Source organism: Equus asinus, chromosome 8, assembly GCF_041296235.1.
Source record: "Equus asinus isolate D_3611 breed Donkey chromosome 8, EquAss-T2T_v2, whole genome shotgun sequence".
Lineage (NCBI taxonomy): Eukaryota > Metazoa > Chordata > Mammalia > Perissodactyla > Equidae > Equus > Equus asinus.
This window is the reverse complement of record NC_091797.1, coordinates 50,170,866-50,188,867: the sequence shown is the minus strand read 5'-3', so window position 1 is coordinate 50,188,867 and position 18,002 is coordinate 50,170,866.

Genomic DNA, 18,002 nt, shown 5'->3' with positions numbered 1-18,002 from the left:
TAGTTTTGCCTCTTCCGGTATCTCAAATAAATGAAATCATGTAGTATGTAATCTTTTGAGACTGGCTTCTTTCACACAGTATAATGCTGAGCAATAGTCTATTGTATGGATACACCACAGTTTATCCATTTGCCCGCTAAAGGACATTTTAGTTGTGGCCAGATTTTGGCAATGAGGATTTTGGGAAAAATAAATGTAATTCTTATGATGAACAAACACAAAATATCCCAAACACTGAGGAAAGCAACAGATTCAAGCAACCCTTAAGTTTTGAGAAAATCAGGGAAGAAAGGCTATCAGGAAAATGGAGAGAAAAGCCACTATAGGATCAATTTAGTCAGGATAATATACCCACAGGGAATGTGAGAAACTCAAAATCAGGATACAGAGCATGAGGAGCCAGAACGGCAGCCTAGATCAATCCTGGACCCTGGCCGGCAGTTGAACGCAGGAAATGCAGTTGGAAGCAGGAGAACGGTTGGTAATTTTATGAAGCTACAATCACATTAAATATTTTACTTATATTTTTATAATTTCTCCTCCCTACTTTTCAGAAAGCATTATAATATTAAAAAGCTATTTGCACCAGAATAACTAAAAAATAAATCAGGAAGTTCAGAAGTCATTTTGAGGAAGAAACAAGGAAAATATTCAGCTGAGAACCTGGAAATAAGATGCTTTTTTGTTCTCTGAGCTTCCTGTATCTAGTCCAGGGGAAAAGAGATCATTTTTATTCTTTTGGCTGTTAATTGGAGGAAAATCAGTTTTTTAGGAGAGGAAAATGCTTTTCTGTCACTAAATTCTCAGATAAATTTGTCACATAATTTCTTATGTAAAAGACTCATAAGAAATATTGAATAAGATCATGAAAAACAACAGTTTTGCAAGAGATGCAAGAATTTCTTCATAGGGAATTGCATTGTATCCACCTTCAGCATAATCCATCAGAACAAAACATGTAGAAAAATTTGAGATATTCACATCCAGTTTCTCAAACATGGTGGATGGTGTCACCTTGATCAGAATCACCTGGAGCTACTGGTTACACACGCAAATTCCTAAGCCATGACCTAGACCAACTAAACCCAAATCTGGGGGGATGGGAACCAGGGATCCAGTAGATTAAAGTTTGAGAACCACCCCTAAAGAAAAGTAACTGCTTTTAGGTCATGTAACAATGCAGAAGCAGAAACGGAAAGATTTAGGAAAATGAATAACATGTCCTTTAAACTGCCTCTTTTGATATTAATTGCTTCCACTGTGCTTTTGGCAGCCAGTAAGTGCTGGGTTCTTTGGTAAGTGCCTGGGGTGCAAACCTTCCATATTATTGACTGAACCTTGACAACTTAAATACTTTGAAGTATGTAAGTCTACATAAGAAGCTGTACTACTGCTCATCTCTAAAAAGAAAATCTTGGTAAGCATATTAATGAAGAAAGTTAGAGGTTGATCGTATTTTCGTTTCTCCTTGCCCAGTCTGCTGTAAGTATGTTAGCACACTGCACGTTTGTGTCTCACCGTCCATCACAGATGAGACATAAACACAGACCAGGAGGCCCTTGGCTTGGAAACACCTTCCTTGCAGCTTTCCTTTACGTATGTGCCTGAAAGTCATAAACTACACTTCTTTCCAAATGTTCTCAGGTTTAGATTGCGCTCCCACAGTCAGTTGAGGTTACTAAAGCGTCACAGTCTATGTTTCATGAACCTCCTTATTCTTACTTCAGGAAACCACTAGAGGACTTGGCAATTTTCTCTTTAAAAGTAGGATAAATAGAAGAGGCTAACCAGTGAGAAATATGCGGAAGTTTCAAGTCAAGAAAGCGTATTGCATTTATTTAATAATCTCATTTATGCTTAGATCTAACGCATGCCCAAAGATCTTGATATATAGATATAGTTCCTGGGAGCAGATGCCAGCCTGTATTACAATATTCACAGTCATTATCTGTGTCTGACGGTAAACGGCATTTGTTAAGCCCTTGTGGGCGTGTGTGAAATGCTGGATGTGTTAGAAAGGCTCTATAAGAGTTTACGTTTTAGGGGAGAAAAATAACACCACATTAACATTGAAAGACATGTTGGGATAACTTGGATTTCTAAAACCCAATAGAAAAATAGGCAGAATATTTCCACTAAAAATAACATGATATTGAACTTTAAATTCATAGAATTAAAAATACCATTTTGCCTGTCAGAATGTGCAAAGAAAATCAATAACCACTACCACTGTTTGCTTAGGCATGATTAGAAAAACAAAATATGTGAACATTATATTTGACTTCCTGATTAGATTTAACTTTCATTTCTATTTAACCCCATCCTTTTTGTCTCGAGGGCTGAAAAATTCTGACTATAAGTTGCTCATTCAATATGATTATAACTTTCTTATTCACTCTTTTTTTTTTACCACCTCCACTTTCAACCCACTAGGAATGTATATCCTAGAGGAATTTTGTGGTCTGCGTTCTTATTTCTGCACTGTACACTGTATTGGATATACGTATAAATACACACTTTGTGATGTTTGCCCTCAAAGAACTCTGGTTTGGCTGGCTACCCTAACCCTTGATTTCTTTTCAATCACGCAGTTGATAATAGCTGGAAGTTCCCTTAGAGTTCCCCAATTTTTAAACATTAAATCTTTTAGACTCATTCCAGGCCATTTCCTTTTCTAGTCCTTGACTCTTTCTTGAAATGACCCCTTTTAGTTAAGCCAAATGTAAACAAAACTGAATTTTAGCTCTGTTCTTACAAGAGTTGTGTTTAGACTATGATTTGCTCCAGGCCAATGTTTTTCAAAGGGGAGATTTTGATCTCTGGGAATCCTTCAAGGTGAAAGATGCCAGGGATCAGGAAGGCAGGATTTTTTAAAGTGTGTATTTGTTCATCATAACTTATGTTAGAGGAAAAAAAATAAGGTTTAGATGCAAGTAAAAAGCATCTAAGTATGAGGTCTGCTTACATAATTCAAAAATGCAAAATTATCCTGTAACTAATTAAAATAACTATTTACTTATACCCCCATCTTATTTTGAAATGGATTTTATTATATGATTCCATTTATATAAAATGTGAAAAATAGGCCAATCCATAGAGACAGAAAGTAGATTGGTGGTTGCCTGGGGCAGGGAGGGGAATGACTGCTAATGGGTACAGGTTTTCTTTTCGGGGTAATGAAAGTGTTCCAAAATTAGATGGTGATGGTTGCACAACTCTGTGAATGCACTAAAAACCACTGAACCGTACACTTTAAAGGGTGAATTTTACGGTATGTGCATTATATCCCAACAAAGCTGTTATTTTAAAAAATGGGGTTATGTAATTCCCATCAGTCCATAAGAAGATGATAAACAACCCAACAGAAAATGAGCAAAGGATATGTATTGGAAACTTACAAAGGAGGAAACACAGTCAGGCAAATAAGTAGGAAAACAGTCACAATATTATGAGTGATTGGGGAAAATGCAAAACAAAACAACAATGAGATATTTCAAACCCATTATACTGGCAAAAATGATAATTCCAAAGGATAGCAGGATGTGAGAATGAGAATCTCATACCCAGCTGGTGGGAATGTAAATTGGTACAACAGTTTTGGAGGGCAATTTGGTAACACCTCAAACTTAAAAATAAGCATATCCTACAACCCGCCATTTCCATTTCTCAACGTACTGCCACCCACTGGCGTAAAGATATATGCACAGGGACATCTGTGAGCACTGTCTGTAATAGGGAAAAATAACACCACTCAAATACCTATCAATAAAGGGATAGAAAATTAAACTATAGCGTATATACGTAATGGAATACTATATAGCACCAAAATAAATAAATTAGATTAACTAGGGAAAAAGTGTATTTATAAAACACATGCCACCGGTTTTTTATTTAAGGGAGGTTGAATAGGAAAAGATTAACCTAAGGGTTTTATGCTCAGAATGAGGTTTGGCTCATCTGCTAGTACTGGGTCACGTTTGACTCTAAACTTTTAGGAGCCAAGGCAAAAAGATAAATCTGATCAATTATAGAATTAGACTGTGATGTAAGAACACACAACTATTCCTGACACTAAGATCAGAGAGAAATCTCCTCCAGGGTTTTCAGAAAGAGGCCGCCATGTAAAATGGGTAATAAGAAACATCCTCAATGTCATTCTTTTATCCACAGGTCTGACTTTCATTTCTGCAAAGTCACGTCCCTGTGCCACAATCTCCAAGTGTCTGGCTTTATCAGAAGACTCATTTCTGAGAGTAGGGATTAGAAACTGAGATGCCAAGGTATTTTGCTTGGCCAGCACAGTGTTTAAAAATTTTAAATTTGAATGCCTTAGGAGGGACATACACTCCTTAGAATAGTGCTGTTGAATAGAACTTTCTGCAATGATGAACTGTTCTGTATCTGTGCTGTCCAGTGTGGTACCCAAGAGTTACATGTGGCTACCTCCTGAGTACTTGTGACTAGTTTGATGGAGACACTGAGTTTAAATTTTATTTAATTTTAACTAATTTTAATTTAGCCAGCCCTGGTGGTCTGGTAGCTAAGATTCAATGCTCTCACTGCCTTTGCCCAGGTTCATTTCCCAGTCAGGGAACCACACCACCTGTCCGTCAGTTGTCATACTGTGGTGGCTGTGTGTTGCTGTGATGCTGAAAGCTATGCCACATGGATTTCAAATACCAACTGGGTCTCCCAAGGTGGACAGGTTTCAGTGGAGCTTCCAGGCTGAGACAGACTTGGAAGAAGGACCTGGCCACACACGTCCAAAAAAATTGGCCGTGAAAACCCTTTGAATAGCCATGGAGCATTGTCTGATAGAGCACCAGAAGGTGAGAGGATGGTGCAAAAAGACGGCCAGTGTTCCACTCTGCTGGACACAGTTTCGCTAGGAGCTAGAATCAATTCCAGGGCACAGACAGCAAAAACAAAATTTTAATTTAAATAGTCATTATGGCTAGTGATGACACTATTGCGCAGTACAGCTCTAGATGGCCACAGGTCCCACCATTCTCTACTTTATTAAACTCCCACCCTCAGCACCACACAATTAGGTTACCTGGCCCCTGGAGGCGGTTTTGTTTGTAACGCATGTTCTGAAGTAATCCACATTGCACTATTATTCTATATCCTCCTTTGTTCATTTGTTCAATAAATACTCATCCTATCTGAGAGGTATCAAATCTATGTCAGACACAGTGCTTGCCATCTTAAGGGCAACACAGAGCCATCTAGGTCAGCACTGTGGGATAAGCTACACATGTGTAAGGGAAAAGCAGGGTCCATGGGGAGCGCAAAGGATGGTGGCATTAGAAAACCTGATCTGGACTTGGTGGGACAGAGAAGTGCCCTGTAAGGGAGAACCAAGAAGAAGAAGTCAGCTGGAGTGAGGGGGCAGTTCTCATAAAAGGAAACAGCATGGCTCATTCTAGGGATTCAAAGAAATTAGCTACAATTTAGAATGTAGAGGTGGACGATTGTGAAAGATTGGCAACGGTGAAATCATGCAGGATGTTTGAACCGTGTTAAACCAACTTTTGGACTCTGTCCTGAGGGTAATAGAAAACCACTGAAAAATTTTAAGCAGAGGAGTAGATTCCTGTCATCTCTACATTCAAAATAAACACACAAAAATTATCATATGATCCAGTAATACCACTTCCAGGTATATACCCAAAAGAATTGAAAGCAGGGCCTTGAATAGATATTTCTATACCCATATTCATGGCAGCATTATTCACAATAGCCGAAACGTGTATACAACCCAAGTGTCCATCAACATATGAATGAACAAAATGTGTTATATACATACAATGGAATATTATTCAGCCTTAAAATGAGGGAAATTCTGACACATGCTACAACATGGATGAATCTTGAAGACATTATGCTAAGTGAATAAGTCAGAGACAAAAAGACAAATATTGTATGATTCCACTTACATGAGGTACCTAGAACAGTCAAATTCACCAAGACAGAAAATAGAATGGTGGTTGCCAGGAGCTGGGGCGAAGGGGGAATGGGAAGTTACTGTTTAATGGGTACAAGAGTTTCACTTTGAGAAGAGGCAAAAATTCCAGAGATAGATGGTAGTGATGGTTGCATAACAATGTGAATGTATTTAATGCCACTGAACTGTACACTTAAAATTGGTTAAAATGGTAAATTTTGTTATGTATGCTTTTCCACGATAAAAAAATAAAACAGATCCTTCATCATCTCTTGCTAAAACTCTAAACTGATCTCCTTGAAACAATTCTTGATCCCTTACAGTTTTATTTCTAAGAGAGAGTGATGGTTTTGAAACATGAGTGAGTCACATTGCTCTCTTGCTGAAAAGCTTTCAATGGGCAGCTCGGCCTCAAGTAATCTGGTCCCTCGCCACCTACCTGCCCTAGTCTCCCCCACTCTCCCTCTGGCTCACCCCACTCCAGCCCCACTGGCCTCTTTGCTGCTCTTTGACCACACTAAGCAAGCTCCTACTTTAGGGCTCTCTCACCCTGGAACCTTCTTTCCTCTGATATTCACCTCGTTTGCTTCCTCACTTCATCCTGCTCCAGTAACATCCCTCAAGCACCTTCCGTAACCACCCCATCTAAAAACATTCCTTCTTTGCTTTTCTTTATTGCACTTGCCCCTACCCATCATTTTAGTATATGTCGTTCATTCATTTGTTTCTTGTCTGTCCCTCCTGCAATGTAAGTTCCACAAGGGCAAGGACTTCGTTTGTGCGCGACTGAATCCCCAGTGACTGGAATGGTTCCAGGCAGGTAGGAAACATTCAAGAAATACTTGCTGAATGAAAGAATGACTACGTTTGCATTTTGGAAAGCTTGCGAGAATGGGTTGCAGCGGGAGACAAGACCAGGAGAAACCAGCTGGGTGGCAGCTGTAGGAATCGCAGAAGCAGTTGCGATGGCCGGGATAGTGGCAGTGGGGGCAAAGAGAGATTTAGGAATACAGAGATATTCAGAGGAGAGAATTAAGAGGCTGGATGGAGGGTTCTTTCACTGAGTCAGAAAACCCAGAAGGAGGAGCAGGTTTATGGGAGAAGACAAGCTCCGTTTTAAACTCATTGAGATGTTCAGTGGGCAGTTAGAGATGTTCAGCAGAGAGATCTGGGCTAGAAATGTAGATTTAGCAGTTCATAAAATATAATCTTAGTGGAAATTTTGATAACTGTTGAGCAGCAGTTAGTCGGTGGTTATACTTTTTGAATAAGTACTTGAATGTACGTATTCAATGCTGCCAATTAACTTCAGACTCATGCGCTTTCATAGGCAGCCAAGCTGGTCATATTTTTAAAACTGTATGGAATGCAGGAAATGAAATTTCTATTTAAAATAAAAATAGAGTAATGCTATTTTATTTTCACTGCAACTGGGTCAATTTTAATGGCAGATATCCAATCCTCAAGCCATATATTCTGTAATCTAGCCGGTTAAATATACAAATTAATCTTTAGCCTTTACGGGAACATCATTATTCTTTAGATTTAAAAGAAGATCTCCTAATCCAACTTCATCATTTCACATATGTGGAAATAAAATCTCTCAGACATTACTGACCTGCCTAAGGTCACACAGTTGAACAGTGGCAGAGTCAGAACTAGAATCCAGATTTCTTATTTGTTTCTAAGTAGCTCATAACTACGGGCACATTGTTTTGATTTCTGTTTTGGTCTATCCTTGGAAGGATTCCTTCAAAATTGCTCATCATGACTACACTGCAGTTCACCAAGACCAGAGCTAGCTGGATATCCTGCACTCACCCATCTGTTCACCCAGTAAAGCTGTTGTCAGACATGGAATTTTCACTCTGTATTACCTTTCAGTAAAGTTTAACTCACTATTTAATATGTAGTGGAACTGCATATGAAAAAAGTTATGGCTTCCAAGGCGTGTTCAGATTCCACATTACTAAAATGTATAGCCACTTCTCCCTTCTAGATTTAAAGTGTAGACTTTGATACCACTCAAAGGCTCTTCTTGAATGAGTTTCCTTCTTCATGGAAAAGCATTATTAGATGGTGTCCCTAAGGATCAAAATTTAGTGACCACTTCCAGCAATGAAATTCTTACATTAGAGGCAGAAAACAATATCATCTCAACTGTGATGGTCAACCAGCCAGAGCTAGTAATTTTTCTGGCCATTCCAGAAAGTAATCATGGCAGATTCTTTGGATGGCTACCCAAAGCCTGCTCAACTTCTTCTCTTTGCCCACCTCCTACTATATCTCCTTCTTTGCAGCTGCTGGAAGTGGCCAACTGACCCCCTTGAGACCCATGAGACATAAGCAGAAGTCTTCCCAGGCAGCTGCTGGAAAGTTGGCATGACCCTCTTCCACATTTCCCTTTCCCCCTCATGGACAGGATGGCTGGAGCTGCAGCAGCTATCTTCCATTTATGAAAGAAAAAGCCAAGGAAATCACACAATGTAGGCCCTGCTAAGTCTAACTGCTGAACCAAAACCCACCAACTCTAGATTTCTTGTTGTCTGAGAAAATGATTCTCATTTTGTTTAAACTACTACAGATGTGTTTTCTGTTTCCCACACCTAAATACAACTGTAGCCAAAACACTAATGAAATAACTCAAGTTGAAAGGGTTGGCGAATGGGATGGGGCCTATCAGAATATTTGTCTGTGGGGCCCAGTTTTTTAGATATACGTTTATAAATATATATATTTAAAAGTCCCCAACACCTCCTCTCCCAATTGGGAATGACTTGTAAAAGGTTTTCTTAGTTGGTCCATTTTTATCTCTTTTACACAGCCACAATCAACTATGGAAAAAAAGAACCTAGAAAGTTGGTACCCGAAGACAAGTTCCATACACATGGAAACTTTTCTAACTTAGTAAGTTCTGAATATCACCAAAAGATTTCAGAAAATATCCTAGATGCATGAAATTATACAACCATTAGAAATACTCAGAGAATGTGGGAAGCTCTATAGGGCTGAACCCCTGTGACCAAGAGCTGAGGAGATTAGGGGAAATCTGCTTTGCCCAGTTGGGACTCAGGCTCCACTCTTGTCCTTACACGACCCTGTAACCGCCCACTCCCTCCTGTGTGCTGTATGCGAGGCCTCAGCTGACTGAGCAATTGCAAGCACTGGGCTCTGTTGCTATTAGCGCCTTAGCCACATCACTGTAAACCATCTGCTGGCTTTCCCTGCATCCATTATTTTGCAAAGATCACAGTTCAATCTGTTCTACCACAGTGAGGCCAAAGCTCCCTGAGTGACAATGTTAGTCAATTCAAAAGTCAAGATCTTGCCAACAATGGGTTGTTTCTTAGATCCTTTGTGGTTTTTCCCCGTGCTTCACAAATAACATTGACAGTAGGCCTTTGAAATCCAGAGGCATTTCCTTGGTTCCCCAACTTTGCAGGAAACAGCCGGTCAGATGTCTGAATAATATTTTGTCATCCTTCTTGAATTGACCACTAGCCCAGGAAACACTGTGAAATGGGTGAAGTCGGCCCTTCCTGGCTCTGTTGGAACACACCCTAGCACCCTCAGAGCTTCCTCTTCTCCCAGCTGCCACCTGGTGACTCTGCCTGCCCAGAACCATCCTCTGGAAAGTCTACACACATATGTCCCCAGCCAATTATCTACCACTTGGAGAAAGAGGTCCTTCATGAATAAGCTAGCCTAGACTTAAGATTTTATACTGTCTGGGCATTGGCCCTTTAATAACTACCCCAAATCCAAAGGCATGAACCTGGTGGTACTATTTGAGGCACCGGTGACAGGCTGCTTGGAGACATTTTGTGGCAATACCAACCCCAAGGAGGCCTGAACCCAGCCTGCATTCATTAAGCAGCTTTGCATTCTCATTCTTGTGAGACATTTTAATTACTTTAATACTTAAAAATAACAAAATAGAAATAAATACAATCTGTACATGTTTTATTTGTCCTCTTCTTACTATCAGCTATTTCTTAAATCAAGTCATCTTTTTTGTTACTCTTAGGAGTTAGAGAACAGTGTCAATGTTCGCTTGTAGTAGAAATCCTAGAAGATCACCAAACCAGTCAACCTGTACCACACCACTGAAACCACACACAGGCAAAACTCCCTGTCAAAACGAGCCAGAAGGCAGCCCATTGGATCATTTTCTTTCAGATCAGTGGCTCTATCCAGTGGCCACTGAGGCTTATCTGGCTGGTCCCTCAGAGCATAAGTGTTCTCTGCTGTGACCTAGTCTATATTTTTGTTTCATGAATGAATTTCTTTGTTATTCTGTTTGACACAAGTGAAACATCACCTGATTATTCTCTCATTAAATGCATCATTAGACTCCTCCAGTAATTCTGCAAATTATTTTATTCAGTGTTATGTGGAAGCTGGCAGAGTAAGCGATCTGCTGAGTATTTGTCCTGTTGCAGTGGCTTACGAAAAAAAAAAAAAAGCATGACAATTACAATAGCAATGTTTGGAGTACTTAAGGCTGATGTCATAACTAATTTCAAAAGTCCTTATAATCACAATCTCCTCTCATATCATCTGCCGGGCCTTTTGGGTCCTGTTAAGAGAGCCTCTAAAATCATGGGAAGTGTGTTCAAAGTAATTTAAGAAAACAAACTTTACACCTTTGCAAAAATAGCCTGCTGGGAATTATTGGTGTCAATTCCCAACCCCTACAGACCGCCTGGTATGAATTTCACCTGCCACTTGTTAGTATCCCAGGGCTCGATTCAGGGCAGCCTGGGAAGTAAACAGGAGACTTGCAGACATATAATTAGAAGGGGACCCCTTGTCCCACGAGTATTTTTTTTTTAATTTCTTCCTGTTCTCTGTAGCATAGGCTCCAGCCTAAAAATGCTACCTTCTAGAGGAAGCCTAACAAGCAACGTGCCAGTACGTTCTTGTCTGCAATGCAAAGCAAGCCCATGCTGCTCATTCCTACGGGATAAAAACAAACCAACATGTAAGCAAAATGCATTACCAGGCATGTAAAGTCATAGAAGGAAGATTTCATCTTAGAGGCTGCTTCTGTCATGTGATGGCAGGTGCTCAGACACATCAGTCCTGTTAACCAGTCCTGCTGCGTGCCCTTCTCTCCCCATTTTCCCTGGGTGAGACTTCAAAGAAGGTCTCTGCTCTTTCAGGTGTGAAACAAGCACAGTGATAACCTCACACCTTGAGTATGCCAGTGAGGACTGGCCTCACAGCCATGTCACTGTCTATGTCCATGTCTGTGTCACTTTACTTGCCTGCTCCTGCAAGCCCCACATGGAAATCTGCAAGGGGAATTTCTGTTTCTTTCTCTGTCTTTATCACAGCCTCTTTTCCTATTCCTGCTGCTGACGTGGTCTCTCTAGTTCAACTAACTGCCATCTGGCTGCCAATTCCTTCCCACAAAGCCAGATGGAATTACAACCCAATGCTGCACAGTTTGAATGTGGGTTACCTACTTGTCCTATACATCCTATCTGTACTTTGATAAAATGAGAGTATTTGAACATCATAAAATGAAGATTACTTTCCAGTGTTACATATTCAAAGGTCAAAAAGAAATACAGGATGGGGAATCTTATCCAGTTTCTTTTTTAAACTGTATGCTTCCAATCAATCTAGTGGGATTAGTAGTGAACTTGTGTAAGAAGTGATTTTTGCATCTATCGCCTGCTAATCTGGAAAAAAAAGTAGAGGGAATGATAGTGCGATAATGGAACTAACTTGGGTTTAATAAGTTCCTGCAAGGAGTGCTTTGTTAGGTAAATGATATCTTCACATGCTTTACAGATTACAAAAATCCAGTGCTGGAGGGATAAAAATGGATCTGTCAACCAATGCCAGCCGTGTCAGCAGTCTGCTTTACTTTTACTTCTGAAGGGAATTGGAGTCGGTATTAATTTCATGACAAATTTCTTATAAGCTAGGATCAAATCATTGCTCCTCAAAAGATCTTCAAGAAATAATACATTTAACAGTATAATATTTAGAGGCAGTGTTCCCTGGTAGAAAGAGCTGAGCAATTAGGCTTTAGAATGACATAGGTACAATTTCTGACTCTGCTGCTCACCAGCTGTGTGAACTTGGACAGGTCACTAAGCCTTGGTTCTCGTTTAAAGAAGGAACGAGGGGATTTTTGTGAGGTTTGAATGGCATTATGTACATAAAAGAGGCCTCACATAAAGAGTGAAGTAGGGTCCCTGACTTGGGATCAGATTCTGGCATTGTTGCTTACTAGTTACGTGACTTTGAGCAAATTCCGTAACTTCTCTGAGCTCGAAGGTGCTATGACACACATCTTACAGGGCTGCTGTAGAATTGAGCGAGTCTCTAGTCCAGGAGTCAGTAAACCTTTTTTTAAAGGATGAAATAGTAAAGATTTTAGACTTTCTGCACCATATGGTCTTTATCACAGCTATTCAGCTCTGCCTTGTCACACAAAAGCAGCCATAGGTAATGTTTAAATGAATGGGCGTGGCTGTGTTCCCATAAAATTTTACTCAACAACAACAGGTGAACAAAACCACATTTCGTCCATAGGCCATAATTTGCCAATTCCTGCTCTAGTAGATAATAAAACTCTAGTAAGAAAGACCATCCTTTTGATTAAGGTAGTTGGTAATAGATGAGAGAAAAAGAATTAAAGATTCCAATCTTTCCCAAGATGTCTAGACGTTTTTACACAATTATTCCATGTTAGATGTCCATAAGAATGCTATGAACCATAGGGAAGGTCACTTCCTTCTGACAAAATCCTTTCACAAAACACACAGTTGTAATTACTGGGGGAAAAAAAGAAAAGAAAAATACAGGAACAACAAAGACAAAAAAGACAAGCTTCCAAATGTAAATGTTTTAATTACAAGAATCAAATATAAAGAATTACAAACCTGAAGGGGAGAGAAAAATCACAGAAAACAAATTACGCATAATGGTAGAATTGGCAATATTGCCCAAAGACTCCAAGACAAAAAAATCACCTAGTACTAACCAGGTTATGAGCGATAAAGAAGGAAATGCGACTACAAAGCAAGAACATACAGCAATACAGAAAGAGTTCAATAGACTTGTAAACACTTGATACCAAAAAATAAATCCATGAATTTGTAAAGAATAGCATTAACGGAGCATTGAGGGTGCACGTAGAAAACAAAAATCACAGCTAAATAACAGCAATTGATAAGAATGGAGAAATAAATGGCAAACCAAAAATAAAGAATAAGAAAATCCAACTTAAGGATAAAAGAGGAATCGAAGTAAACAGATAAGTCCGTAAGGGAAACTACTGTGTACCAGACATTGCCAGTCACCTATTCAGTATCCGCTCTCACGAGCATGAGGGAACCAGAAGGAAGAAAGCCACATGCTAAGGATGGCAGGGTAGAAAAACAGAAGGAACCTGGGTAACTGATGGGGACCATGACTGACGACATCGTGCAGCTGGTAAACCAGTCCCGGCCTGCCTGCCTCCATGATTCCTGGCACATAAGAAAAATAATCTGTATTTGATTATGCCACTAGAGTTCAGTTTCTCTTATAAGAAGTTGAATATAATCCCTAACTGATGTTCATATCATATATTAACAAATCTAAGATGCTGTAGATTATAAGAGATACCATTAATTTGTGTACACTTTAATAAGAAAAGAAGATTGCCAATTATACTATAACATAATGCCATGATAGTCCTATCGGACATATGAATTGGCCACACCTGTCTTCTTGCTTTGAAATTTCTTTCCTCTGTTCTGAAGGATTTTCTTTTTTTTTTTTTTAAAGATTTTATTTTTTCCTTTTTCTCCCCAACGCCCCCCAGTACATAGCTGTGTATTCTTCGTTGTGGATTCTTCTAGTTGTGGCATGTGGGACGCTGCCTCAGCGTGGTCTGATGAGCAGTGCCATGTCCGCGCCCAGGATTCGAACCAACGAAACACTGGGCCGCCTGCAGCGGAGCACGCGAACTTAACCACTCGGCCATGGGGCCAGCCCCTGTTCTGAAGGATTTTCCAGTTTCTCCTGCCATGTGTTTCATGGGGTGATAAGCAATCTTTTCACACATATCTCAGTAACTAGACCAAATCTACTTATGGGTTTCTTCTCAGGTCCCGTAAAACACATGGTGGTAGCTTTTCAAGGCCATTGTGTGTGGTTGTGTGGCCTGTGCTCTGCACAAGAGTATTGGACCAAATGAGACAAATAAGGGCTTAAATCTATCCCAAACTCTAATATTCTGGCATGTGGCTGCCACCAAAGGAGAGAGAGAAACTTTTTACAACTTGTCTGCCTGGAGAGATGTCTTTTTCTGGTTTGTAAAATGTTCAGGATGTAGTAGCTGCAGCCCTAGCACTGGGTATATGGTGGAGAACAGGAGAGACAGGGTTCCTGACTTCATCGCTGTTGACATCTTGTGAGGAAGAAAGACAGCAAACAATGAAGTGTGATGATGGATGTGAAGGAGAATATGGAGGCTCTGGGAACACAAGACAAGAGTTCCAACAGCAGGGGGAGAGGGGTAGCGGATGGTCAGGAGAGGCTGAAAGCTGAATGCTGAGTGGGAGCTACTTGGGTGAAGGGAGAGGGGTGGGGAGGAAAAACATGACAGGAAGAGGGAACCAAATATGTAATGGCTGAGAGGAATGAAAGGAACATGTTACAAAAGAGGAAAGCGAGCCTTTCTGAGAAGAATGTGGAGAGGGAGATTAAAAAAATGGTGAAAAAAGTGCTACGTTAATAGGCAGAGGCAAATAAAGTGAGGTCTCGTGGGCCGTGATAAGGATTTTAGACTTCATCCTGAGGCAAATGGAGACCTAGCAAAGGGCTTTCCACAGGAGCATGGCATGAACAGATGTGTGTTCCAGAAGACCCTGTGGCTCCAGTGTGGGGACTGGATTGGAGACATTAGTTAGGAAATCTATAGCATAGTCCAGGCATGACACTATGGTGGTGCACACAGAATTGGTAGCACAGGGGATAGAGAAAAGTGAATGGATTCGAGAAATATTTAGAAGGTACAACCGACAAAATAATGTTAGATTGGCTTCTGAGGAGAGAAAGGTATGGAAGAGACTGGAGTGAAGACAGAAGGATAATCTGGAAGAAGATAAGGAGGCATGGATAGATGGTCACATCATCTACTGAATTAGGGAAGAGCAGGCACGATTTATGAACAAGATGCTTCCATCCGGCACATGCTGAGTTTGAGGGACACACGAGGTACCAGTTGGAGATAGCTCTTTCCATTGCTCCTCAGCTGTCCACCTCCTGCCATGCTCCTCTGACCTGCTTATCTCTTCTTCTCTGTTTTATTTCCGTCCTGAGTCCAGACTCAGGTCTTTAATTTTTATCAGAGGAAGCAAATAAAAATAAAAATGTGAGAAACAAGAAGGATTAATAATGCAATACTCCCTAGAGAAGAAATTTATCTATTTATTATCAGATTCTGAAGCATCTGCTTCGGTTGGATTATGTCCGCTGGTCTACAGCTTCCCCAAGACGGTTAGGCATTTGTCTTATATCTGCTGATTAAAAATGGTCTCCGGTGGGATCTCCCTCAGAAGACGGCAAGAAAATCACTGAAAAATGATTTCTAACTTCTTTCCTTAGAGCCACCAGGGGTTCCATTTACCCTGGTAGATGTATCACAACAGAACTGAATTAGATCCATGATTTTTACATGGTGTTTAGTTGTGGAACCCTTTTGTCTAAGGATGGGTCCCCTAGAAATAGAACCTGAGATGGAGATTCTTGTGCAAGTGATTTGTGGAGAAAGTGCTCCTGGAGAAGAGGAGAGGGCAAGCAGGATAGGGCAGGATGGAAAAGCTGAACAGGATGCGGTCTCAGCTGGAGCCCAGCTTCAGCCCAATCCCCAGGGAGCCCAGGAGTCAATCTACACTACAGAGGCGATTACCCGGTTATTCACTAGGCAAGGAGCTAGCCTTTTGTATCCTATCAGTTGGTCATTGGCTGAGGGCAGCTGAGTGGGGTTGTAACCTCCAGGCAGCCCCATGCTGAGAACAATTCTTTGGACAAGGGGGCAACTGTGGGTCATATGCAGCCAATGTTCTCAGCAGCTGGGGGATGGGTGCACCAGGCCTGGTAAAGGGAATCTAGACAAGAAACCAATGGCTTTCTTCAAACTAAATCTTAACCAGAAGCCTAATAAATGTAAATCAACATACACACACACACACACACACACACACACACACACACACACACACTGCTGGTGGATGGCACCTTCACAGAAAACCTTTTGACTCCTTTTCACCCCAAGAAGGAGAGAAAGCTAACCAGTCTGTATGAGAAATCTATAGGAGTAAATAGTAAACACTGTGTTAAATAATTAATTCTAAAAAATGTTGCAAAAGTAACCAAATTAGTTAAGATCATCATCTCAAAAAGAAAAAGAATTTAAAGCACACAGTTAAAACCCTATATGAAAGAAGAAAGAATAGCAAAAATAAAGATACATTTTACAAGGAGATGGAAAAAAGAGTATGACTAGCTCAATTCTTGGACCCAATGGATATTGAGTGCTTCAGAAAGATTTGTTGAATTGATCAGAATTGAGTTGCATATCCCCCGAAAACGTTGTATAGTGAATGTTTAACTTTTTTAATTCATATGTTTAAATTCATGTTTAAATTCAAATACCTCAGAATGTGATCTTATTCGGAGACAGGGTCTTCAAGAGATAATCAAGTTAAAATGAGGTCACTAGGCTGAGCCCTAACCCGATATGACTGGTGTTCTTATAAGGAGGGGAAATTCGGACACAGAGACACACATAGAAGGAAGACAATGCGAAGAGACGTGAGGAGAAAACAGTCATCTACAAGCTAAGGAGAGAGGCCTGGAACAGATCCTTGCCTCACAGCCCTCAGAAGGAACCAAACCCGCCAACATCTTGAACTTGGACTTAGCTTCCAGAACTGTGAGATGATAAATTTCTGTTGTTTAAGCCCCCCAGTCTGTGTACTTTGGTATGGCAGCCCCAGGACACCAATGCGCATGCCAAGGAACATGCTTGAGGGAAACCCTGAGGAAGGGGTTGACATGGCTTGCCTGTTTCATCATAAGAAAAGCAAGAGTTGCTATCTTACTGTTTGATTTTAAAGTGAAATAAACAAAGGCATTGTATAATAATAAAAGGTATAATAAACAACAAAAGCCTAAGAATACGAGAACACCATGCAAGGAAAAAATAGGCAGAAATAGAATTGCAATTTGAAATAGTGTTCCACGTGACAAATCGGGAACACCCAGATATAATGAGGAAAGTATGGAGTTGATTAGTATGATAAATTAGGTAGAATTAACAGAAATGTAGACTCATAGAGGAAGTTAATACATTTTTTCCAGTGTAATGGATCCTCAAAAATAGCAATCAAGACACAAAAAAGTCTTCATATGAAAAAAAGAGATTCTACATACCACATTCCCAAAGCAAAAAGAGTTCAATTTGTAACAAAGAATAGCAGAATTGATCAAAATTTTAAACTAATCTCTTAAATAATAACCTATGTCAGAGAAGAAATACACTACCTAATTTTAACATATTTTGAGCAATGTATTCATATTGTATAATATACACATACGATCAACAATATATAAAGTTGTACCTATGGCTGACGCAAAATTATGCAAACAATATGCAAGTAAATGCATAAAAACAGTCATAGTTGTCTTTGGGTTGTGAGACTGAGTCTAATTTTTCTTACTTTATGAATTTTCCAATTATTTGATTTTTTAAAAGGAAGAAAAGCATCAAGAGAAACTGGGAAAACGAGAACTAATAAACTAAGCATAAATAAAGTAGGAAAAACCTGCAGAATCAATAGCAGGAGGTTCTTTGACAATTTTTAAAAAGTGTTACAATAAGGGGAAAACCCGAATTAGTAATATTCAGTGCAAGAAAAAAAGCTATTAAAATTCGAACCAAAATTTTTTATTTCTCTGAAACAGAGGAATATTATTTTCAATTGTATGTTAAAATACTTGATAACCAAAATGAAATGGATGAGTTTTCAAAAACATAAAATAC